Consider the following 24141-nt stretch of genomic DNA (forward strand, 5'->3'; position numbering starts at 1 on the left):
TTGCTCTTAAGTTTAGGAAAGTTTTGTGTGTATGATTAGCCTCAGGAGCACTGAGGCTCACTGTCCAAACACGGAGACCACCTCCCATAGCTCATGGCATGGAGAGCCGTCAGTGATCCATAGCTACAAACATCTTCCCTGAGCCAACTGTACCCAGAGAAAAAGGAAAATCTTTCCGATTTAGAGACATTTCTAATTAGTAGAAAATCTCTCTTTTCTCAAACAAAATACCCTTTTCATGGCTGCAGCTGCCCTCAGCCCCAGAACCGTAGTCATAGCATCTGCATGTTCCTTGCCATTCCAGGGCTTAGATCTTCCAGGTACTGCCCAAAGGCACCCCCCCCATGCTTCTGGCTTAGAAGCATCAGCTGGGTCAGCAGTACCCCAAATTGCCAAAGACCCTTGAATGAAAGGAAAGGAGAGAGTCCTAGGCAATGGCTCCTAGGGCTTAAAGCAAGGATATGATTTTGCCCCTGGAAGCTCTAGCGACTTGGAAGTGTGATATCCTGAATCTGAAAATCTCTTAGTTTCTGGGACGGACCTCCCTAGACTTCTATGAGCCTTTGAACGGTTTGGATAAGGTTGTTGATCAAACTGTTGAATGAATGACATTTGCTTACTAGGAAAAGTCAGGCCTCTCTAGCAAATGAAACACGATATACACAACCCTAAGGTCCAGATTCCCCTTTCATGTGTGTATCGTATTCCAGAGTGTTTCCCTTGTCTCCACTGTCCCAACGTGGTGCCTTACAATGTGCATTTATTACACGAATGAATGAAACGATAAAAATGGTAATGAGCGACACTAGGAAGAAGTGCCAAGCAAAAGGTCCACAAATTAATTTTTGTGACTTCTGTAAAGGATGCCATCGAGTACCTCCAACGTTAAAATCCATTACCCAGATGGCAGGCGGCAGTCCCACTGCTCTTTCATTAGTCAATGGCCAGAACAGGGACGGGGAGGAAGGGATTCGCTTTCTCGCCGCCTGTCCTGGACGCCCCGCGCGGCTCTGGAAAGCTCAGCCCCAGCAGGAGTTTGGGGACCTCAAACTTCCCTGCGTCTGATGGAGGAGCCCCTGAGAGAACCCGCTGACATCCGAAGGTAGTCGCGCCAGGACCGGCAAGGGTTCCGACGTCTGCCAAGAGCGCAGAGGGGTGAGTTGCAAAAACGTAGAGAGAAAAGCCAGTCCCTGTGTGCCCTGGCCTCCGTGGCCTGGCCTGAAACCGCTCACGCCGTCCCTCCCAGCCCGAGACACCCCCCCCCCCCGCCCCCGCCGCCGCCTCTTCCCTGGGATGGGCCCTTAGCGCTGTCTGTCACCACTCCTCGTTGCGGTCCCATCTAGACTCTCCCGCGGGTACTGTAACAGCGGGGGCGGGGCTTGGCGGGACAGGGCGGAACCAAGCCCTCTCAGGGCCCGCCCCTTGGCTGATTGGATGCTTGGGGAATTGGATGCTTTGGAAGGCCGCCTTCTAAGGCCGTCCAGAGGAGTGACCGGTGGCCGGGGGCCGGTCCCTGGCGCGCCGGGTGCGGGGTGCGGGGACTCAGCCCGGCGAAGGATGGGAGACCCTGCGTTCAAGCGGTCTCTGAGGGGGGTTTCCCACAGGGATCTGGGCGCCCTGAAATGCCGCAAGCCCGTAGTTTCTCGTGTCGGAGAGGTGTCTTTCTGACTCGCTGGAATTCCGAGAGCATTTAGGAAACTTCTCGCCCCCACTCTTTACTCCCTACTTTCGGATGGGAAAGCAGTTGCTGAGTTGTTTTATTTCCTCCCCCAACCGGACTCTGTAAAAATAGCCGTGCGCCTGGGCCAGCGAGCCAAGCTCTGCCGCACCGCCGCCCCGGGCCGGGTGTGGACCTAAAAATACCCGGCGGTCGGGAGACTGTGCTCCGGGTGCGGGTGGGTCCGGCCTGGCCGCAGAGGGCGTCTGGAGACCAGAGAAACGGCGGCCGCCTGGCCCCTTGCCTCGGCCGGGGCTGTCCCTTTAAATCCTGGAGGAGGCAAAGAGAAAAAAGGAAAAGAAAGAAAAAAGCCCCGAGCGGATGGTGGCTCTGCCCGGCCCCCCCACTCCGCCCCCGCGCCGGGTCCTGCCAGCCGCCCGCCGCCTCCGCGGGTCCTGGGCGCCCCCCGCCACGCAGCCCCCCGCCACAGTTACTGTCAAAATACAAATTCCGCGGAGCCGGGGAGGAGGTCGGGGCGCAGCAAGTGCAAGTGTGGCAGGCGGGGAGGGGGCGCCGAGGAGGGGGCGGGCGCGCGGAGACGCGACCGTAGACATCCGGGCCCTTTAACCCCGTGCGCCCCCCAAGCGGGTGGCGCGGGCCGCGCGGGCGCCGGGCGCGGGGCGCGGGGCTGACAGCCGCGGCGCGGGAGGCGGGGCGCGAGGAGGGCGGAGGCGCGGCGCGGGGAGGGAGGAGCTGCCCGCGCGCCCGCCGCCGCCGCTCGGCTCCACACCCGCCGGCGCAGCCCCGCCACGAGACTCTGACAGCGCGCGGCCCGCGCTGCTCGGGCGCACAGGCACGGACGGACCGCGGCGGCGGCGGCGGCGGCGGCGGAGGAGGAGGACGCGAGGACCGCGGCCCGGCGCCAAGTGCGGGAGGCGCGCGGGGCTGGCGGCGCGCAGAGGTGAGTGGCTTCGCGCGCCGGGCTCGGGCACGGGCTGCGAGGGTCACGGTCTCCACCGCACCTCGGCTGCCGAGGCGGGTCAGGGGGTCGTGGGGCTCCCGGAGGGTGGCTCCGCATCGCCGACGCCGGAAAGCTGTCTCGGGGCTGTTGCTAGGAGGCCGGCGGTCCGCGCGCCCCGGGGCGCCGGCGGGGGCAGGGGCCCCCCCAGCGCGGCGGGCAGAAGGCGGGGGGCTGCGGTGGCTATTCAGGGGCTCCGTGCGGCAGCCATGCAACGGGAGGAGGCGGGAGGAGGAGGGAGGGAGGAGGGGAGAGCCAGCGGAGAGAGAGCCAGCGAGCGGGCGCCGCGCCTCCTGGCTGGCACCGCGGCCCGGAGCGAAGTGGCGCGCGGGGCTGGAGGGGAACTTCTGCGGGCGCGTGCGGCCCCGGGCTCGGCGGCGCCTCGGGGCCCGGACAGGGCGGGCCTGTCGGGAGCCACAGGTGGTTTCTGCCAAAAGTTTTACCGCACTTCTGCCGGGAAGGCGCGGGAACATTTTGGAGAGTGACGGTTTCCTGAGACTTTGGCACCCGCATCTCACACTGGCTTATCTTGAAGATTAGAAAGGGGGCTGGAAAGTCGGGGATCCCGCATCTCGCGACGCGGCTCACGGGCTTCGTGGCTGCCCTGCCCGAGGTGGCGCCCTTGCGGGACCTTCAGACTCCCGCGGCTGTCCATTGGGAAGCTGCGGGCAATGGGCTCACGCACACGATTCCTCCGTGCCTCGGGAAAGTTAAGCTGAGGCCAGCCCGATACCTGTCGCCCACACGGGGCAGCGCAGGGTCTCTTCCTGGGAACCGCGCGCGGCTTCGCTCAGGGCGTGCGCATCTCTTGCTTCTTTGAAATCGAATTGTCTCTGGCCGCTGTGCTGCTTTGTTATTCGGGCTGCTTGTCTGATTTCATTAGGAGGAGAGCTAGGAGGAGCCAAAGAAAAGCAAAGCGCCAGCAACTCTCGTTGCCTTTGAAACCAGCTGTGGAAGCTGGTACCCAAATCTAGGCTAGGAGGGTCCAGCGACGAGGGGAGCCAGGAGACGGTGGTGTGTGCTCCCTGTGCTGAGAGCTTCACCGGGCCCTTCGCAAGGCTAGGGCTGGGATTTCTGGGGTGTCTGGGACAGAAAGAAGATGAAGGTGGGAAGGGAACACCCCTCCGCAGAGGAAGATGTGCCGTGGTGTAGTCAGCTCTGGGAGAGAGGCTCTGAGAAGTCCAGTGGTTTGGCCCGGTTCCTCATTGGTCTGTTCTCGAATCCAGGGCAGCGAGGTTAGAACCACCCCGGTAGGTCCGTCCTGGGCTGAAAGGAATCTTTATGCCCGGAGTGGGTCTGATACCCAGCTGGTGCAAGTGTGCGCAGAACTGCGTGGGAGTTGGTTGGAAACACTGAGTCCTTCATTCTCACTGCTCCTGCACCCACTCCCGACTCCCCCAACCCCACCGAACACCTGAGCAGAAAACGTGCCCTTTGCTTTAAAAAAAGGTCACAGGATTTTGGAGCAGAAAGATGTCCTAGAGATATGAGGAACACTCATTTTACAGATGAGCAGACTCAGGCCCAAGGGAAAGTGACCTGCCACAGTGGTTAGAAACCCCAGGAGATGAGAAATGACATCAGCCTCCCAGACCAGGGTGGAGAGAGTTCCCTCAGCAAGGCCTCGGAGGGCCTGAGATCAGAAATGCCACCCCACGCCCCAAGCCCATCAGGGGCTCATTATCTGGTACTTTCTATGGCCATGCTTGCCAGCTAATGTGGTATATTTCCTGTTCTCTGCCCTTGGCTTAAAAAAAAAAAAAATCAGGACTATCACTGAAGATTCCAGTCTGACTCTATTCCAACTTTTCCTGCTCCCTCCTCACCCCAAATTCCTCGAACTCCTTTTGTCTCATAATGCAGCTTGATCGGCCAAGATGAGTTTGCAGCTTGTCTCATTGTGAAGCACCCTCTTTCCGTAGGATGCCAGAACTCTGTTTTCCTGGTAATTAGGTTTTACAGATATTTTTGAAAGGGAGCCCAATTCTGGATCAATTACACTTGGACACAAATGTTGTGCTGTTGTGGATACCAAATGAGAAAGATGAGCAATTATCTGGGGGTGTTGGAATAAATGTTGTTATGAGTATTTGACACAGCTATTAGACATCAATGAGTGGGTTTTCAGTAAATGTTTTTTACGCTGTATTTTATTGAGCAAACAAAGTGTCTTAATTAAAAAGAACTGGGAGTTGGCCACTTAGATTTTAGCCACTAGTTTCTTACCAGTGTGTATGGATGGGAAGGGTTTGAATGGTAAACAGAATGATTGTTGAGAGCTTCCCCCCCCTAAAAAAAAAGCCCCCAAATATTCTAGGGCAATGCTCATCCTTCAATATATACTGTCCTGTACGGTCCAGCAGAACTGTATTAAATCAGAATAGGTCTGGGTGCGGTGTATGTCAATCTGTATTAGTCAGAAATGACTTGTAAGGAGAATATTTTGTTTTATTGCTTTCAAGGTCATGCAGTATCAAGAATTCAAGGCTAACGCAATGCCACCAAGTATAATTCTTCTGCTCTCATGAACAGATAGGAATCAGTGTCCCCACAGCCGTGCTTGGGGCTCCTGTAGAAGAAACCAAGATCTGACATCACCATGACAGTCCAGGGTTACATTTTGACAGCGCCTTTTCACTTTCATCACATGCTAATGTCATGGCCATCCCCAAGTGGTACGGAGTTCAGCTCTTTGTCCATCTTACAGATGGGGAAGCTGAGGCAGAGGGAGGAGAGAGTGTTCTTCCCATGCTTCTTCATTCAGTGCCTTAACATACTCTGGGCATGCGGCTCAGGGTTTCTGGGGGTGACTGGCGGTGGGGGTAAGAGGTCCCCTAATCATTTTGCCCCCTGCCCCTCTCCAGCACTGCCATTACAGAAGGGTGCACAGGTGTGGTGGGGTGACAGTTATAATTCATGGGAGGCCACTCGCTCTGATGGGGGCCTGAAGGACTTTGTTCCCCACCCCCACAGTGGGTGAGGAGTTTCCTCCCTCTTATAGCAGGCTGTGGGAACTTGGGGAAGGAGGGACCAGCTGGCTGAGGCTGGGACGGGGGTGTGGGATCTGTGCCTGTGTAGGGCTGAAGGAGTCCAGGCTATTTATAACCCCTCCTCCCCTCCTGGGAAGAAGAGACTCAAGGGTCTGGAACCATCCTCGGTGGTGACTTCTCGCCGGGATGGCTCTGCCCCACTGGCAGAAAACCACCACCCGACTGCATGGTGGGTATCAGTGTGGACCCTGACCCGTGTGGAGGGGCCATGCAGGGCTCCTTGGGACTCGGGCTGCCCCGGGGGGTTTTAAGATAGATTTCCTGGAGCCTGTCTGTGTGTGTGCACTTTTTCTCAGGCAAGGCCCTCCCTTCCCACAAAATGAGGCACACACTAGAAATCTCACAGAGCAGAACTTAAGAATCTGCAAAAGTGGGGGTACTTGGCTGTTCTGAGTTACGGCAACAATGATTTGTACACGAGAGGGGATTCTGAAAGGGACCTAGCAGATGCGCCTCCCTCTGACTGGAAGCCGCGGCCTTGCTGCGTGGTGCTTGGGTGGGGAGGTGTGGGGCATGCACGCAGAGCTCTCTTCCCCCCTTGCCCACCCTACCCTGGACCAGTCCCCCATGGCCCCCTTGCCCTTGCACTCTTCAACCAACATCTGAGTCCTCTTTTGTCTTCAGATAAATAGTGTCTGCCTTTCCACTCATTACAACCTCATCCCTGCGACTGGGCACATTTTCTCCCTGGGCTGGTGGACGCAAGAATGAGGGTGGGCGGTGGAGGAAGCAGGCAAGGAAGGCACTGAGCTCGTCTCTCTGTTTAGCCCCTCGCAGTCAATTAATCCGCCCAGCAGAACCATTTCAAGGGCTTGCGGCAGCTTTTGCCAGGGAGAGAAGACAAGCCGGAGGCCCTAGGTGGGGAGGCGGGTGGTGCCTGGTGAGACTGGCGCGGGCATCCCATGGGGGGGCTCCTGAGGGCGGGACTCGCGTGTTGCTCATCGTCACCCCCTCAAGCACGTGGCACGAGCCCTGGGCTCAGCAGATGTGCCCCGAGCAAGTGTTGGGGGGCACTGGCAGGTGGACGGATGGTGGGCAGGTTTGCTTCTTCCTTGCCGTTGGCAGTGTTTCTTGGAAGGGTGAGGAGGCAGAGTCAGAGTGGTGAGAAGAGACAGCATGCCACAGGCGTTTTGAGAGCCCCGGGCCAAGCTGATTGGCCCCTGCCCAGTGCCAGAGACGCTGGAAGCCAGAGACAGCCATGGAGTCCTTCTCCAGGAGCTGCCATGGCCCAGGCCAGCCTCACAGAGCCTGCAGAGCGAGCCTCCTTTCATTAGGCAGATAGGCCACTCCTTTGCTTACCCTCCTGTGGGCCCTCTGGAGTCTGGCCCCTGCCTGCCTCTCAGACTCCCTCCCCTCCCTGGACCCCACCTTGCTGGGTCCTCTTTGTTCCTGGAATACACCACGCAGCAGCACGTGCTTCTCCTCTGTTGTTCTTTTCTTCTAGCATGCCTTTCCCTCTGATCTCGCCCCAGCTGGCCCCCGCCCCTTGTCATTCAGGTCCCAGCTGAGACAGCACCCCGGGCTATAGTCTTCACAGCACCCACCTCTGTCTGGGACATCATCTTGAGTGTCCTCTCATTTATCACTCGTCTCTCCCACTAGAATGTAAGCTCCAGGAGGGCAGGGACCTTGTCTGTTTTGTTCCCCGTCAGATCCTCCGCCCCAGAACGGTGCCTGGCATGGAGCGGTGCTGGAGGAAATAGATGGTGAGTGGGTATGCCAGTGAGTGCGGGCGGTCTGCGGAGCTGACCCAGCCAGGGGCCCTGCCCTCGGGATCTCTTCGGCCTGGAGGCAGAAAGAAAACACGCTCCTGTATGCTCTGATGGTGGCGGGAAGGGGGGATGGCATTCATGAGGGAGGGCCGTGGTCAGCCGGCGGTAGCCCTGACTCCACGGCGCTCATTGGCTCGGGCAGAGGGGTCTTTTTTTCTGGTGCTGTGTGAGGAGTCGGGAACCCTGGCAGCTGACCCACCTCCAGGACCGAAGTTCCTCTAGCTTGCTTGGCTGCCACCTCTCCCTCTGTTTATTTACTTCTTTGGTGAGCGAGAGTTCCAAGCATAATGCCATCCTTGGAGAGTCAGGAATGTTGTGTTTTTCCACCAGCTCCATTCATTCGCTGCCTCCTCGGAACAGCTGTGGACAGCTGGCTGCCAGCGTGGATGCAGGGAGGGCCTCTCTTCAGGGCCAAGGGGTACACTCAGCCCTGCAGGAACGGGGGATTTCATTTGTGTTTCACACCCTGCTGGTTTCCAAACCCCACTGAAATGGTGCCTGTAAAAACAGATTCTTGAGGAAATTAAAAAACTATTAGCATTCAGTTTACTGCTTCTTTTCTGATGATAAAAGCACTGAGAGTCATGATAGAGAATTTGGAAAATAGAGAAATGGGTAAAATTAAACCCCCAAACTGTGACGACACCCTAATTTTGGTGTGTTTCCTTCCAGTCTTTCTTCTGTTCCCACCAAAACACACACACACACACACACACACACACACACACGAGCACGTGCGCATGGGTGCACACGCACACACCCCTGCACGTCATTTTCTGACATTTTGTAAACCCGTGCCATCTCTTCATAAACAGAAAGTCTTCTTCTCTGGGGAGTCGGAGCCATTCCCACTGCAAATCACTGATAGTCAGAAGAAAGCATATTTTCTGCGTCTCGCCACAGGAAGGGAAGATTCAGCGAGGTTTACCTTATGCAGTTTAAATCAGGAGAGCAGCCCCAGCCTCCGGCACGGTGTGGTTGTGCTCAGGAAGGTTCTGCTCACTCCTGGCCTCTCTCCGTCACCATGTGAAGAGCGACCGGTTTACCGTGTAGCAGCAGAAGCATCTTGAGAACTATGAACCCAGATCGTTGGTTTGGTGTGGTTCGGGCATGGCTGCTTGGTGACAACCTTTGCTCCTTCAGGAGCCCAATGGCTCTGTCACCATCACCGCCGTGTTCCCAGGGTCGACGAGAATGCCCGCTGCACAGCTGGTGCTCAGGAAATATTTTGCTGAATGAAGGAAATGCAGAATCCTTCCTGTGGGAGGAGAGGCCATGATTAGGCCTGTCTCTGTCAAGGCTTCTTTTGGGAGCCAGTTTGGCTGGGGAGGGAGCCAGGGCCCTGGGGGTGAAGGGGTGACAAGATCTTCACATCCTGGGAAGCAGGAAAGGGCAACATGAGAAGCAGTTCTCTGACTTACTAGTTTTGGTGGGTTTTTGGAGGAGGTGATGTTTAGATGGAGTCTTGGTATAAGGGGCTGGAGGCATTTAATTCCTCCCAGTAGAGAGCACCCAGGCAGGAGAGTGGGCAGTATGGAGCCTCCGAGTTGAGAGAACAAGGGTAGGTTTGTCAGCCCAGGATGAGGAGTGAGCTCTGCAGGGGAATGGCGAGAAGGCCCTTCAAGATGGCGGCTCCTCATGAGCCCAGAGCCTAGTTCCAGGGGAGGATGGGTCACAGGGCTCCACCCTGTCTCTGGGCTAGTATCATTGCCATACTGCAGATGAAGAAACTGAGGCCTCAAGAAGTTAAGCGATGGTGAGAAGCATGGGTTTTGGAACTGATGAGACCTGAATCCTCTGGCTTGGCCACTTTCCTGTGGTCCTCTTGGGAATGTTGCTGAATCTCTCAAAGCTTGAGTTTCCTCATTTAGAAAACAGCGAACACCAACTTCCTGAGGTGGGTGGGAAAACGAGAGGCTATGATACACCCAAAACCCTCAGCACGACTCCCAACAAAGACTGAGGCATGCATCCATGAAAGCCATTATTTTCATGTGCTCTGTGAATTCTACTCCTACCCTAAAGGGAGAGGAGGGAAGAATGAGAATTGGGGCCCCCAAACATCCAAGACTGCATTCTTCTTCCTTCTACTCCTCCTCCCCAAGCTACCACCATACTTCAGGGAATAAAAATCCAGTCTACAGGGGGGCGCCTGGGTGGCACAGCGGTTAAGCATCTGCCTTCGGCTCAGGGCATGATCCTGGTGTTATGGGATCGAGCCCCACATCAGGCTCCTCTGCTGTGAGCCTGCTTCTTCCTCTCCCACTCCCCCTGCTTGTGTTCCCTCTCTCGCTGGCTGTCTCTATCTCTGTTGAATAAATAAATAAAATCTTAAAAAAAAAAAATCCAGTCTACAGGAAAGACAGCTGTGGGGAAGTCACGGCTCATGTAGGTAGAATCAGTGTCACCTGAGGGGTGCCGGAATCCCTCCCTCCATCCCCCCCTAGGGAAGGGGAGAGACACTTGCGGAAATCATCCTGAGGCTTTAGAGGCTTGTTCTAGACGTCACTGGCGGGGGCACATTATTTACCCCTTAACTCCTGGCCATGGGTGGGTCTTTAGAATAAAGACTGTCTGGCTGCACAGAGAATGGCACATGGGGCAGGTCAGTTTTGCTGATTGGGAGCTAAATGGGTAAAAGCATATGACCTGGGGCAGTGCAGCCTGGTAAAAATACAGCGCGAGTCATCTATGTAATTTTAAGTTTCCCAGTAGCCACATTTAAAAAAAGTAAAAGGAAACAGAAGTAAAAAGGAAAAAGGAAATGCCTTTAATTTAACCCAATATATCCAAACTATCACCATTTCTACAGGTGCCCCATTTCAGGTACCTGGGTGTCCCCAGATCAGCCCTGTCCACCCCTGGCCTGGGGCAGCTGGGCGGGCCAGTCTGGGGAGGCTGGTATTGCCTGGGTCGGCTGGAGGGGGGGTCCCACCCTGCAGGCAAGGCAGCCAGGCCTCTGGGCAGGAATGCATGAAAGCAAGTACAGTTAGGGAGAGGAAGCAAAGGCTTGTGCGTCCTGGCTTTTGTCCTGGCCGGGTGGTGGGTGTGTTGTGTATTCCAGAAGGAGCCCTCGCACCTTCATGGGCCTCGGTTTCCCCATCTGCAAAATGAGCTTGCATTATCTCTAAGACCCATTCTGGCTCTTGTGTTCTAATTCCTAAGAGAAAGGCAAGGAGAACAAATTTAGCCACTTCTTAAGTTGGAAGAGGGCGGAGGTGGGGCTTGGAGAGAAAGCGCAACAGAGAGGATGCCCAGGCCCCACGTTTCTAAGTACCTCATAGAAAGTTCTGTCTGGGCAATTTAGAGAGACATAAACCTCTCTAGCAATGCCAATATCCAGTCACCACCATTAAGTTGCCTTTATCTGAAAGTACGTTTTGGGGAGAGAGGTGGCTGGGCGTGAACTATTATTTTTAAAAAGCAACATGTTTTCATTGTCTTTAAGTTTCTGAAGCGACTTCTTGTTCCTGGGTCATCCCAGATGGCTGTGAATGGCAGCCATGAAAGAGGGGAGGGGCCCGCAGGAAATATTAGAACAAAAAAGGAAATATTTCGGCTCTGTCATAAATGGGCACTTGGCCTGTCCAGAGAGGATGTGGGAAGAGGGAGGAAAAAGGCAGCAGGTGTGTTTGGAGGGAAGGGTGTGTCTGCAAATGTATTTTAAGCTCCTGAAGTGAGACGCATTGGTTTTATTGCACTCTGGTGAGGAGGGATTTGAGGTTTTTATCTCCCTGCCACAGACTCCTATGTAGTGGGTGGGGCACTCCCTCTCTCCTTTTAAAGGACTGTCTGGTCTTTTTAAATTAGATTGTCACCAAGTAACTAGGTGTATCTACCTGAGGACCTCCTACTCCCCCAGGGGGAGAGGGCTTGCCTGCTCTAAGAGCTCTAAGAAACACTTGCATTCACAGAGGAGGAGACTGAGGGTCAGAGAGGCCCCAGCATGCTCAGGTCACCCGGAAAGCAATGGCATCCTTTCTGCCATGCAAGGGTGCCTTCAAGATTTTGTCTCCTCCACGGTTTACAGATGACTCAACATGCAGCCTCGAACCATTTTTTAAAATGAGGGTTTCTCTTTTATGTTTTCCTAAACTAGATTTTTTATTACTTTTCTACACATTGTTTGCTTTGAATTTTTAATTTAATTTTTTCGAATAGGTCAATACTTACATGGTTTAACATTCAAAAGGTACAAAAGGGTATTCAAAATGAAACATCTCTCTCTCTCCTCATCTCTTGGTTCCCTTAGTTTAAGGCAACCACTGTCACTGGTTTCTTCAGTGCAAAAATATGTTATGAATATTTCAGGAAAATATGTATATGCGTGTATATGTATACATACTGTGTATCTGTAGTTTTGAAATTTTTTACCCAAATGGAAGCATACCGTACACACTATATTTCACTGTACATTTTCCACCCAACACTAAATCTCGGGGACATCTATCTGACTATGAAGAATTTCTTTATTCTTTTCTGCTTATTTGTTTCAACTACGTAGATTCCATTGTATGGGTATTTCCTGACTTAGTTAACCAGACCCTTATGGATAGATATTTTGCTTGTTTACAGTCTTTTGCTAATCTAATACTCTTGGTTTTTACCCAATGATTTTTTTGTGTGTGTGAGAGCAGTCCTTGAGTTTTCTGACTGTAGACAAATTGATAGCATTCTAAGTTTGCTAATTTATCATTTGCAAGATGGAAGAGTAAAATTGCGTATTTGTTTAAGGGTTAAGAGTAGAATAAATAATTTTTGCATCGAACTTTCTGGAAAATGAATCATACAGTCAACATTCATTTCTTAAACCAGTGTTTCTTGCATTCCCACTATGTGCTGGGCACTGGGCTCTGGGCCAGGCATTTGGTGGGGTGGGGAAAGCAAAGAAGAGAGGGCATGCAGGATGGCCCTCGCATTTGGGCAGTGAGTGTGGGGGGGTGCATTTGAGGGTGACTTTGATAGGAGAAGAGGACAGTTAATGCAGCATTGGGGACCACCTTGATGAAGGGACATAGAAGTCACAGAGGGAGTGTCGGGCTCTTTGACTTGGGGGTGGGGGTACGGAGTGCCGGGGAGGGGGCTCTGGGCTGCCCAGCTGTGTGCGAGCAACAAGGTTTCCTGGCCCCAGCTTGCGGCACCATGTTCTTGCTTTCTCTCAGCTGCCTCTCTCAGTCACTGCCCATCTGTTCATTTCAGAGCGCATATTCTTTCCACTGCACTTAAATGGACACTGAGTTTCCTGGCGATTATTCGGGGAGGGAGGGGCAGCCTGTGCAGAGGAATGGTGGTAGTATAACATGACCTGTGTCACGCTCCCTGAAGAAGTGGCTCTTTACCAGGAAGGCCCGCGTAGGAAGCAGGAGGAAATACATTTGGTGGAGGGGGTCAGACTTGGAGAATTGAGTGCAGCAAATCTTAACTGCCAAGCGGCTTATCCCCTCTGTTCAGTTTACTTCGTTTTGTTTTGTTTTTTTCTCCCCTAAATTCTGGTATGCTTCAGGAGATGTCATACTGTTGATTTTTGCATTAAATGATAAGAATTTAGGAAGAAATAATCCATATCATACCAACTATTAAGAACATGTATTTCAGTCTAGAACCAAACTGGGATGATTTTTATTCATTGACTGATGTCTCTTTCCTGTGGCATTTTAGGAACCTGCTTTTGGAGCTATTTAAATCACTGTTGTAAAAATGCAACTACCAGCACATAGGAAGACCAGGTCACTAAAATCCCAGACACGTGCCTTTATCCATGTTTTAGAATTCTGTAGATGGATGATTCCATATTTCAACTTCTGCGAGAACTACTTGCACACGACCTTGTGGTTCATGGTCAAGGATGATAATTCCTCTTTTGTTATACTTGTTTCTCTGTGTGATGTGGGCCAAACAATATGTGTTGTCGGGGTGATGCATGGATAGGAACAGAAGAGAGGGTTTGGGAGCTAGTGAATCCTGTGTCATGCTTAGGTTGTGAGATGTGCTGGAGAGATTCAAGGACCCCGTTCCAAGGCCCAAGTTTGCATAAGCTTCCCCCAGTGGATTTATATCGGTCTTTGTAATCTCAAGGTTTCTCTGTCCTAGTACTAATTTACACATAAATACAAACCACTTGAACAAAAAAAAAAGCCTGCCTGTTATTTTTCTGACAGTTAGGAATTTGTGTCTTAATGAAGTATTAGTAGATTTAAAGCTCACTGGATGAGCTGATGTCCATCTCAGGCTCCTTGCCTTAACTTTGCAAAATACAGAAAGCTCCCCAAGGGAAGGAAATGCTTTTCTGGCTAACTTCTGATGTTAGATGTGCCTGTGTCCATTCTGCAAATCATCTCCTAACTCAGATTTCAGCAGGCTTCCAAGAACTCAGAAATCGTGTGCACAAGCTGGGTGGCACGGATGAGGAAGGGGACGTGGGGGCAAAATCCTAGTCACTGTCCTACCAGCTGCTGGAAAATCGATGAGTGCTTGCTTGCCTTGGTCTACCTGGAGCCCTGGATATTTTCCTAAACTGCTTTTGAGGGGGGTGGAGGTGGAGAGAAAGGTTGTAAAAGTGAATTATTTGATAAAGTAATATTTCTGCTTACATTATAGAAAACTAAATCACACTGTGTTCTGTCTTCGTGGCTTTGCCTGAAATTTCTCATGACAGATTTCTGATGCACCAGACCAAGCCTCCTCGCCCAGCGGCACCTCTTTGCAGAAGTCATTAAAAGCCATTGTTTAACTAAAGGCTTTTCTTTTCCTTCCTCACAATTTTCAAGACCCTGCATTTGCACAGACCTGACTCAGCAACATTCTATTTGGGGAATTTGTTACCTCTTCTCAGATTCTGGACTGCGGTTCCCTAGTTTTCTGCTCTTTGCTCAGGAATGGCTCTTGCCTAGATTTTGGCTCCGGGTCTGAAGTAGTCTCATCACAAAAGGACACATCTTTGTACTAGGACTCTGCCCTAGCCACTGGGCCACCTGGGTGACCTCCTTCCCCTTCTTGCCTGCCTCATGGACAAACTAACATTTTCACCATTGTAAATGGTTACATTCTCTGGGAAAGTAGCCATTTGACAGCGGTAAAGGCTTTGAATAGGATACACACACACACACACACACACACACACACACACCCTCCCTCTCTCCTTCCCCCCTTAAATGGGATCATGGGTGGCAAACACCCAGTATAGTGGCTGTCACAGAGCCCAGAACTTAATAAATATTATCAACTGCTACAAATAATATAATATCATGTTCAAAAGGCAAGTGTAGCCCCAAGTTCCTTTGTGGTCATGCTTGAGAATCAGAAAGCTCTCTTAGCCTAGTGACCCATTCTATTGTTTGTTTGGTTTTTTTTAATACTCCATCCGTACACACACAGCACATTAAGAGTCTGTTCATTCTTGGGATGTGTGCGAAATTCCAATTCCTGTCAGGAGAATTTATGTGTGGTTTTAGAGGGGATAATCGACCAGTTAGCATGTGCGCACGGATTTTATACACATACACGTCGCCGTTTACAGCACACATTATAACATCTTCAGTCTCTGCCAAGAATGTGTATTTCTTAGCCCTGTGCATTTGCATATTATGGGTTCATAATTTCAAATAGCTGTAAAGATCTCTACAGAAAAATGTAGTCACTATACTCTGATGTTCTAAATCTCCATGTAGTAGTAGAACTTGGCTAATTTTTGCCCTCGTTCATGGACCAGCCCTATAATTTTTACACACACACGCGCGCACACACATACACACACACGCCCCTAACTACCTATGACTTTACCCTACTTCTAGGCAAAGATTTACTGGCTGGGAGCTGAGTTATGCTGCCTATACTCCGGACTTCATTACCTTCCCAAAATATATCATACACATGGCACAATGTCCTGTGGTCTTATTACAGGTGATTACGAAGGAAAGATTTGTCAAAATAAATGAACCCGCTGCATCTGATCTTTTTCTGCTTTGGGTCTCTTGCGCCCCCCGCCGCCGCCGCGTGGCTTTAGTCATCAGCCACGCCTCTGGTGTAGCAGAGCTCCCTGCCAAGCGGAGGGCTCCTCGCAAATTGCTCTTTCAAGCTAACATCGCCAGAAAATCCAGCCACCCACACCCCACCCTCTAATCAATCATTAGAGAACTTGCCATGGGCAGCGCTTGATTTGACCAAACAAAATAGAGCAGCAGGAAGAAAAAGAAACTCAGACCTTTTCAAGGTCTTCCAGGTATGAGTCTCCTGAATTTTAAAAATGGCCCAATGGGAGATTTTCTTTTTGAAGTTCAGAAAAAAAAAGGATGCCAACTTGAAGTCTGTTCTACCCCATTTAAGTGTAGGGAGTGTTAAATAGCAGAACCACAAGGTCTTCAAATGTGGCGGGTGCAGGGGAAATGCTGTCCGAATCCACGGTTGCATGGTGAACCTGGGGAGCGCTGGGCCCCAGACCTGGCCAGGGCTGGGAAGGGCTTCCAGCAGCTTCTTCACTGTGTGGTCCGCATTGCTCATTTGATGTTCCATCAGAAAGTAAATGCTGTAAAGGGTGCTCTGCAGATTGGGAACCATATGCCCTTTTGGGTCTCTGGGAGGGTCCAGACTTCCTGAAGGCAAAGGAATGTCATTTTCTGGGTGCCCAAGTGGCAGCCACCTGTTGCCTCAGATGCCCCTCATTGCGGACCTCGGGATGCCTGTGGTCCCTTGGCGGCCTCTCTGCTTCTGCCCTTAGTGCTTGTTTTTACTCAGCAGCATTTGCTGTAGTCCTGTGTGTGTATGTAAGTGTGTGTGTGGTCATCTCGAAGACGTCCTGCCCAAAGTTCTTTCGTTTTGATTCAGAGCTTGACTGCGGCAGAATCAAATAAGTCTTTACATTTAAAAAATTACTATTCTTCTTACTGTTTTCAGTAGGCTCCACACCCAGCGTGGAGCCCAGTGCAGGGCCTGAACTCTGACCCTGAGACCGAGATGTGAGTTAAAATCAAGAGTTGGACACTTAACTGATTGAGCCACCCAGGCGCCCCTAAAAAATTATTTTTAACTGCTTTATCGAGGTATAATTTACATGCCATAGAATTCAGTTTGTTTTAGGTCTGCGACTCAGTGGTTAATTTTTAACAGCATATGTATTAAGTTAATATGCATATGTCAGGAAAGGGGCATGTAGGTGAGGTAAAGACTGGGAAGGAGAGGAAATGGGAAAGGATTCTTTTTGTCCCATGCAGCCCGCCCAGGTATGTTCTCTCAGTCCACCTTCCGTGCAGAAGGGAGCCCTGTGGGCTGGAGGTGGGGTGGTCAGAGCAGGCCCATGGGGCGGTGGGGGACAGACTTTGGGGAGGCCCCCACTGATTCCACAAGGTCCTGCCCTGGCTGGTGGGGCTCTTCAGCTCTCGGACAACAGTAGTTCCTCCCTGGTCATGCACAGTTCACAAAGGCCAAGGTATTGTCACATCAGAAGCATACTCATTAGCACATTTGGCCAAACTCATTTCCTGTTCTCACTAACAGACTGTGCTGAAGTGGATTTCTGAGGGCAGCCAGGCCCATTGCCCTATATACACACAGCCAAATATTGCCCCTGGAGCTCAGGTAAATGGCCCAGGGACACTCATTGTTCAGTGGTGGGGCTGAGGACTGGGACTAGATCCTGGCAGCCCGCCCATGTAGGCCAGTGGCAGGGCCCTCTCGTTGCTGCCCTGCCAGGATGGCCTCGTGGACACAGGAGAAGTGGGCAGAAAGGCAGAATGGAGGTCACCAAAGGCCCATGCATCTCCTTCCAGGGGTCTGGTGATGCAGTTCCTGAACCCAGCCCCGGAGCTCTCTTTCGCTGCTTTAAGGCACTCTCAGTAAGGACACCGCACTCTCCCAGTCTGATTTTCAAGCAGTTCTCATCAGCTAGCAACCCTGAAAGGAGTGGAGATCAAGTGAAGAACCCCCTAACTTAGAGCTTCCTTCAAAAGCAGCAGTCCTTTGACTACACCCAACAACTCCAAGCAAGAAATTAGGCCAAACAGAGAAACACAGCCAGAGCTCACACTTGGACTTCTGTGCAGAAACCACTGTTTAAAATCCTGGTTGCATTCTGTTGGGTTGTGTGTGTGTGTGTGTGTGTGTGTGTGTGTGTGTGTGTGTGTGTGAAAAGTTCTGAAAAAGCTGTATTTTGAGATAAAAAAAAGAACATTTCATCTTGAAGAATTCAAAGCTTTGGAAAAAAAAAAGGTTAGTGAAGAAACCAATTGTATGTAGATGTAAGTACTTATTAGACACCCAATGTATGGTGGAAAGGGACGATCTCCTGCTTTGAAAGGGGAACAGCCTTCCCTCTGATCCAAGGGCTCATCATGGGGAATTCTCCCTGCTGGGATGCTTACTTAGAAGGCCTTTTCTCTCAGCCTTTGCCAGCTGGTGTGGAGCAGAAAGCCAACTAATGGGGCAGAAAGCCAAGCTCTCCCTTGTGCTGAGAGCCAGAGGGGGAGAAGTGGGTAGATGGCCTACCCTGAACACAGGAGCAAACTCATGACAAGAAAACAGTGGCAGTTACAGCCGGGACAATTGAATGCTTGAGCCAGTAGGAACTAGCTGAGCAAGAAGGCAGGAGTGATTCTCTAAATGGGGTCCTTGGACCAGCAACATCAGCATCTCTTGGGAACTTGGGAGAAATGCAGATTATCAGGCCCTACCCCGCTGAGACACCCTGAACCAGAACCTCTGGGGATGGGCCCAGTGAACTGGTAGTGTAATGAGCCTTCGTGAAGATTCGGATGAGCTCACTCCCAGTTCTAAATGGGGGTTATATGAGGCTATGATCCATTGATAACAGGTGGGGTTCAGAGTATTGATTCTGTATTGTTTTTGTGAATATGGTAATTCATTAACTCATGTCTGGTCAATTTAATAAAAGGATTTTTATTATCCTAGAGAATATCTAGGTGGCTGAATATCAAAAACCCAATGAATTGGATGTTATACGGTTGGCCCTTGAGCAGCACGGGTTTGAACTGTGCGGGTCTACTTATGTGCCAGATTTTTATTGATAAATATAGTACAGTACTGTAAAGATATTTTTTAAATGATTTTCTTAATTACATCTCCTTTTCTCTAGTTTGCTTTATTGTTATTTTTACAATATACAGTATATAATATGTATAACATACAAAATATTGGTAAGGCTTCTGGTCAACAGTAGACTATTAGTGAAGCTTTTGTGGGATCAAAAGTTACAGGCGGGTTTTTGACCGCATGGGGCGTTGGCAACCCTAACTATTGCGTTAAGAATCTACTGTACTTTGAATTGTAACACATGAAGCCTAAAATATTTCCATGCATTTCGAATAAAGTCTTATTACAGGTGCTTCAAGAAACAGAACAAAAAATAAAAATCCAAATAACTACACTCAGTGCCCGACAGAGGTCTTGCGAATCTTAAGATTTTTGAGCCTCCTTTTTTTTCTTTTGTGGTTGAAAATCACCTGCTTTCTGGAGTTCTTGGGAGTCCAGCTCGGAGCCTCTGTCCGGCAGGCCTGGACACAGAGCTTCCCTTCCCGAGGCTAGCTCCGCTCCCAGGGCACCGACGTCATGCGGTGGCAGGTGTCCCCAGAGGACCGTGGATATTGCTTGTCTGGAGGAGAGCGCTAGTGTTGGAGGGGAATTTGGTGAGCCAGGCCACTTGCTTCATTGTATGGGTGAAGAAATGGCAACGCGGAGGTCTGAGGCCACACCACGAGTCATTGGCAGAGAGGCCCTGGGCCCAGGTCTGCTGCAGTCCAGCTCCGTGGCTTTCTTGCCCATGCCGTTGGTCCGTTTGTCCTCACATGAAGGCCCAGGTGAGAGCCAGAGAAAGGCTCCTTTGTTTGTCCCAAAGGCCTCTGGGCGGAGAAGGAGTCCGAGGGGCGGCCAGCTCTTGCCATTCTTATGTGCCTCGGATTTCTCTGCGTGGAGAGCACAGCCTCCAGGGGGATTAAGAGGTGTCCTTTTGGGAGGTGGGCATCTGCCTGGCATAGCCGCGGCCCCCGGGCCGGCCGACCTTGGAGCTGGCGGAGTACAAGGCTTATCCCACCAGCGGGAAGGGGGAGGCTGCAGAAGGGCAGGCCCTGGGCGCGGGGAAGAGCTTGGAATTGACTCGGCATGTGAAGCTGTTGGAAGAGGTTCAGCAGGTGAGGGATACGCTGTGAGGACAAGTTTTAAAACAGCCACCAGCAGTTATAAAATAGTGGCCTCTAAGTATTACCCCTGGGACCCTGACTGGGATGGTAATGGGGTCGGACTTTTCCTTTGCATTTTATTCATTACTCTTTGTTACCGTGTGCCTTACTGTGACCATGTCTTACTTTTATCCTATGTGTGAGCGTGCGGGGGGGGGGGGGTAAGCTAATTAAAAAATGAAGCGCTTTTCTAGACCAAAGGAAAATAAATTCTGTGGAGAGTATGTGGTACTTTGGAAAAAAATGATCAAAGTAAATTGCTCAACAAAAGACACTGTTTTTTGGTATGATGCCGTTTTGATGGAGATGTATCTCTGTGTAGGAAAAGTCTGGAATAATGAATATTAAGATAGTAGGAAGATTAAAGTTTTCTCGTTCTTGCCTACCTGTGTTTTCCAGTTTTTCCAGTATGAACAGAAATTACTTTTGTAGTTAGAAAAAATAATTATTGGGGCGCCTGGGTGGCTCAGTCAGTTAAGCGTCTGCCTTCTGCTCAGGTTGTGATCCCAGGGTCCTGGGATCGAGTCCTACATCGGGCTGCCTGCTCAGCAGGGAGCCTGCTTCTCCTTTTCCCTCTGCCCCTCCTCCTGCTCGTGCTCTCTCTCTCTCTCGCTCTCTCTCTCTCAAATAATTAGATAAAATCTTAAAAAAAAAAAAGAAAAGAAAAAATAATTATGGATTTTAATTAAAACAGAAAAAAGCCCTGGTATCTTTGGGCAACCCAGCGGACTCTTTTTAATAAGGGCTCCGAGTTCAGCCCTTGCTCCTTTCTGTGGAAGTCCACAGTTTCATGTAACATCAGTGATGGGATCTTTACACGAAAAATGTTTTTCTGTTGGAACTCTTCTGACTGCAGCTCATTAAGCATAGGGCACACCCCCATGTGGAGAAGAGACTCTAGACTAGAGACCTGCAAATCGATAAATGGGTAGTTCACTCATTTCATCATTCATCCAAAAATCTGTAGCAAGGGCCTTCTGTGTATCAGGTCCTGTGCTGGGCTCTGTAGATTCAATCGTGCATTAAGGAGCACGGTGGCTTGCTTTCCCTCTGAGGCCTCTCCTTTTCGGTGTGGATCCAGTTCTTCGATATTCATTAGGAGAGAGCCTCACTGCACTTGAATGTGACTCCGGCAGGCCTCTCCGGCAGGGTTTGCACCTAGGGTGGCCTGGAAGGAGGTGAGGCTGGGAGCCCACTGGGGGAACACCCAGAGGTATCTTGACCCTCACTATTGTTTATTGATTTTTCCTAAGCCAGGCACTGGGCTAAGTGCTCCTACATATTTTTAATCTTTGCAACAACCTTTTGGATGCGAGAAAACGCAGCATCGGGAGTAAAGGACCTTGCTTAGGATGGCACAGCTAGGAAACCCCGGAATCAGGGACGGAGTCTAATCTTTTCATCTGTCTGAGTCCCCGTGTCCCCACCTTGCTCTTCTGCAACCCGGTCTCCTGAGGCAGTCCGGGCCCTTATGTGCTCGTAAGGTTCTCAGGCGGGCCCACCACACACACACACACACACACACACACACACGCACACACACACACGCCCACGGAGAAACAGTTAAAAGGCACTGGGCGTCACTCTGAGTAAATGACCAAATGCGCTTTTGCAGCTTGCAGGGTAAACCTGCTTCTGCCGGCCTCGAGCCCGCTGCTCAGTTCAGACCGCACGGCGGTTATTTAGAAAGCGTGATGACTCAGACAGGGTTGGGCTGAAGTGCGACTTGGTCCAAATAAAGACTAGAGGCAGGGGGAGGCCAAACGAGTCCTGTAAACAAGATGAGAGTGTGCAGGGCTTGAATTCTAGGAGAATATAGTTTCAAGTACCGACGTGCACCTCCAAGCACTTCTTTATCCCTGCCTGTTCTAGATCACTCATACCAAGTACTTCCGTGAAAGCCGGAATAAGTGGCCCACATGTCCCTCCCCTCCAGCCACAACTTCTATGACGTCAGCATTTGTCAGTCTACGTAAGATATTTTCAAATCAGTTTGCGAAAGCCAGCCTCTCTCACGGATTTCCCAGTATAGAAAAGAAAGCAGTACAAGCAGCTGCTCTATTTTATCAACACTTAAAAAAATCCGCAATGGTTTATTCTGCTCTTTCTATGTGGCCGACGTACTGCTAGGTGCTGTGGGGAAGTCTGGGACAAGACAGGACACCTGACCTTAAGAAATATGTCCCCTCATTGGGGAGAAGACGTGAATGTCCATTGAAACAAGATGAAAAAAATACAAGACAGCATGGAAATCAGGTGGCAAACGGGTATAATTGGTGTTCAGGAAGGGGGACAGCTGGGAAGGTGGGATGATGAGGGCAGCTCTGGGGCTGGGGTGGGATTTGAAGCGTGGCTGGGATTTTGACTGGAAGGAGGAAACGGTCTTATGCAACAAGCCCGCACAGCTAACTAGTACAGAGCGCAAGCTGCGCTTTCTTTCTTCCTTCGTCAAATGGTGCCATTTATGATAGCACGCTATCAGCTGCCGTGCCACTTCAGGCCAGGTTACCCTTCGTGCTAGTGTCCTGGACACAGGGGCCCAGGCCCGTAGCCTCTTCCTGCTGCCCCTCCCTCTCCGGCCCATCTCTCTGCTTGTCTCTGAGGAAAGGTGGAGGCAGAGACAAGAAGGTCAGGCTGGATTGTTCTGTAGCTTCCCAAGGTTCAGGGAAGAGATGCAGTGGAGGAGGCCGCTGGCTGTATAGCGATGCTGTAGTGAGACCTGAGAGCCGGCTGTGGATTTCAGATGACCACCTTTTCCAGCTGTCTCCATTACCACTGCCTTGTAGCAATAAGGCCAGTTTGTTTTGAGCATCTGTTAAAACGGAGGCTGGGTTGGTGGCTCGAGGCAATACATTTCATGCTGGTCCCCTCCTCTCCAACCTAACCAGGGGGTCTTCTTGGAATGCTCTTTGGCTCCCCTTACCTTTCTACCAAAAGACCTCCAAGGAGTACAGGTGTCTGTCCTCCCAGTTCACTCTTGACCAAGCTCTTGAGTCGCATCGTCTCCGCATCTTTGCATACCCCGGCCCCAGCTCCTTTGACATCCCTGCACATGACAGGGCGTTCCATTACAGCCTGTCAACCCAGACTGTATGTGAATGCTGCTCTGGTAGCTTCTTCACCGACTCCTCCTCTAGGAAAACCCAGCTTATCTTTTAAAGTTCGCCGTATATACCTCCCACTCTCAGAAGTCTTCCTGCATCATCCCCACAGAACTAATTGTTCCCACAGCCCCATGGGCTGAGAAAAGAGAGGGAGGATGGAGAAGGTGCGTGCTGGGCATCTGAGAGGGTTTAGAGGGTTTGGCAAAGAGAGGCTCCAGAGAGGTGTGGGAAACTTGAGTGTGTGTGTGGGGGGGTGTGTCTGTGAGTTATCACGTGGTGTCTGCTGACAGTCAAAGCAAGACAAGACTGGAATCTCCTTTCCATTATTGTAGGTTGCTGGACTCTGCATGTTTGACAAGAGTCCTCACCAAGACTGGGTGATGTGGGGCCCTGGATTTATTCGGGTTACCGACTGGATTATGCCCACCGCGTCTACACCCAGGCCTTATTTCATCATTCTGCATTCAAGGTTCTTTTGTACACTCCCTGCTCTTCTATGACCTGAGTTTTCCAGAACAGCTCTGATTTGTGGCTTGGAAAATATGGGGACTGTGGGTTCACCCAGCGTCTGCAGCTTGGATTGCATTCCCCTCTGCGGTAGGCATCCGTGCTGCTCTGTTTGCCTCCACCGTGCTAGCGTGGGTAAACACTTGTTGAATGGATGGGAGGCATGGGCTCGGGGTCCAAGTTCACCTGGATGTCGGGTTGGCACATGTTCTCCCCCTGGGGACTCTCAGCATCTGTCCTCTCTTCTTCCCTCCATCTCCTCTTTCCACCTCTCAGCGTCTAGCCCGGAAGATTCTTGCTGTCGGTGCTGGTGGGGGCAGGGCTTGATCAAGCCCGCCAGCACTGATTGTCCACGGGGTGGACGGTGTTAACCGGGAGAGAGTTCAGCCACAGTGTGTTAACTGGAGAGAACGCTTAGGAGACACCCCTTCCTGATTGCATCAGACAGGGGCTGGGATGTCGGGAATAATGGGCAAGGAGTTCAGAAACAGAGGGGGCTAAGCTCCTTGCCTCCCTGGTCAAGCATCGTATGAATCTGTGACTCAACCATAAGGGGTTAAAAAGAGTACATCTGTGGGGGCTGATGGGGGGTGGGGAGAGAGTCTCCTTCCCATGGGATCGGGGTAGCGGAAAGGCTACTCTGAGGGGGCTCTGTAGAGACACATGGGCCGTGTTGTCTGCCCCACTGGCTGCCTGCAGCACAGCCGTGTGGGCTGGCGAGGAGCGAGGAGCAAGCAGCGAGCAGCGCTATGCATGTTTGAGACCACAAATCACGACTCTGCAAATATCGAGGGTTTCCTGTGTATTTCTGAACTGCTAGCTGCAAGAGGTTAAAGGAACTTTTTGTAGGC

General features: G+C 51.3%; 1 protein-coding gene across 1 annotated transcript in view; it reads left to right on the top strand.

Annotated features, from left to right (window-relative positions):
- Nucleotides 1-2432: 2432 nt before the first annotated feature.
- Nucleotides 2433-24141, top strand: part of ZBTB7C (zinc finger and BTB domain containing 7C) — a 343127-nt gene continuing 321418 nt past the window's right edge. The window contains exon 1 of the mRNA XM_045790028.2: nucleotides 2433-2618. The gene's annotated coding sequence lies outside the window, so the exon portion shown is untranslated. The remainder of the gene's footprint in view (nucleotides 2619-24141) is intronic.

Source organism: Ursus americanus, chromosome 19 (genome assembly GCF_024610735.1).
Source record: "Ursus americanus isolate L20-20 chromosome 19, mUrsAme1.1.p, whole genome shotgun sequence".
Taxonomy (NCBI): domain Eukaryota; kingdom Metazoa; phylum Chordata; class Mammalia; order Carnivora; family Ursidae; genus Ursus; species Ursus americanus.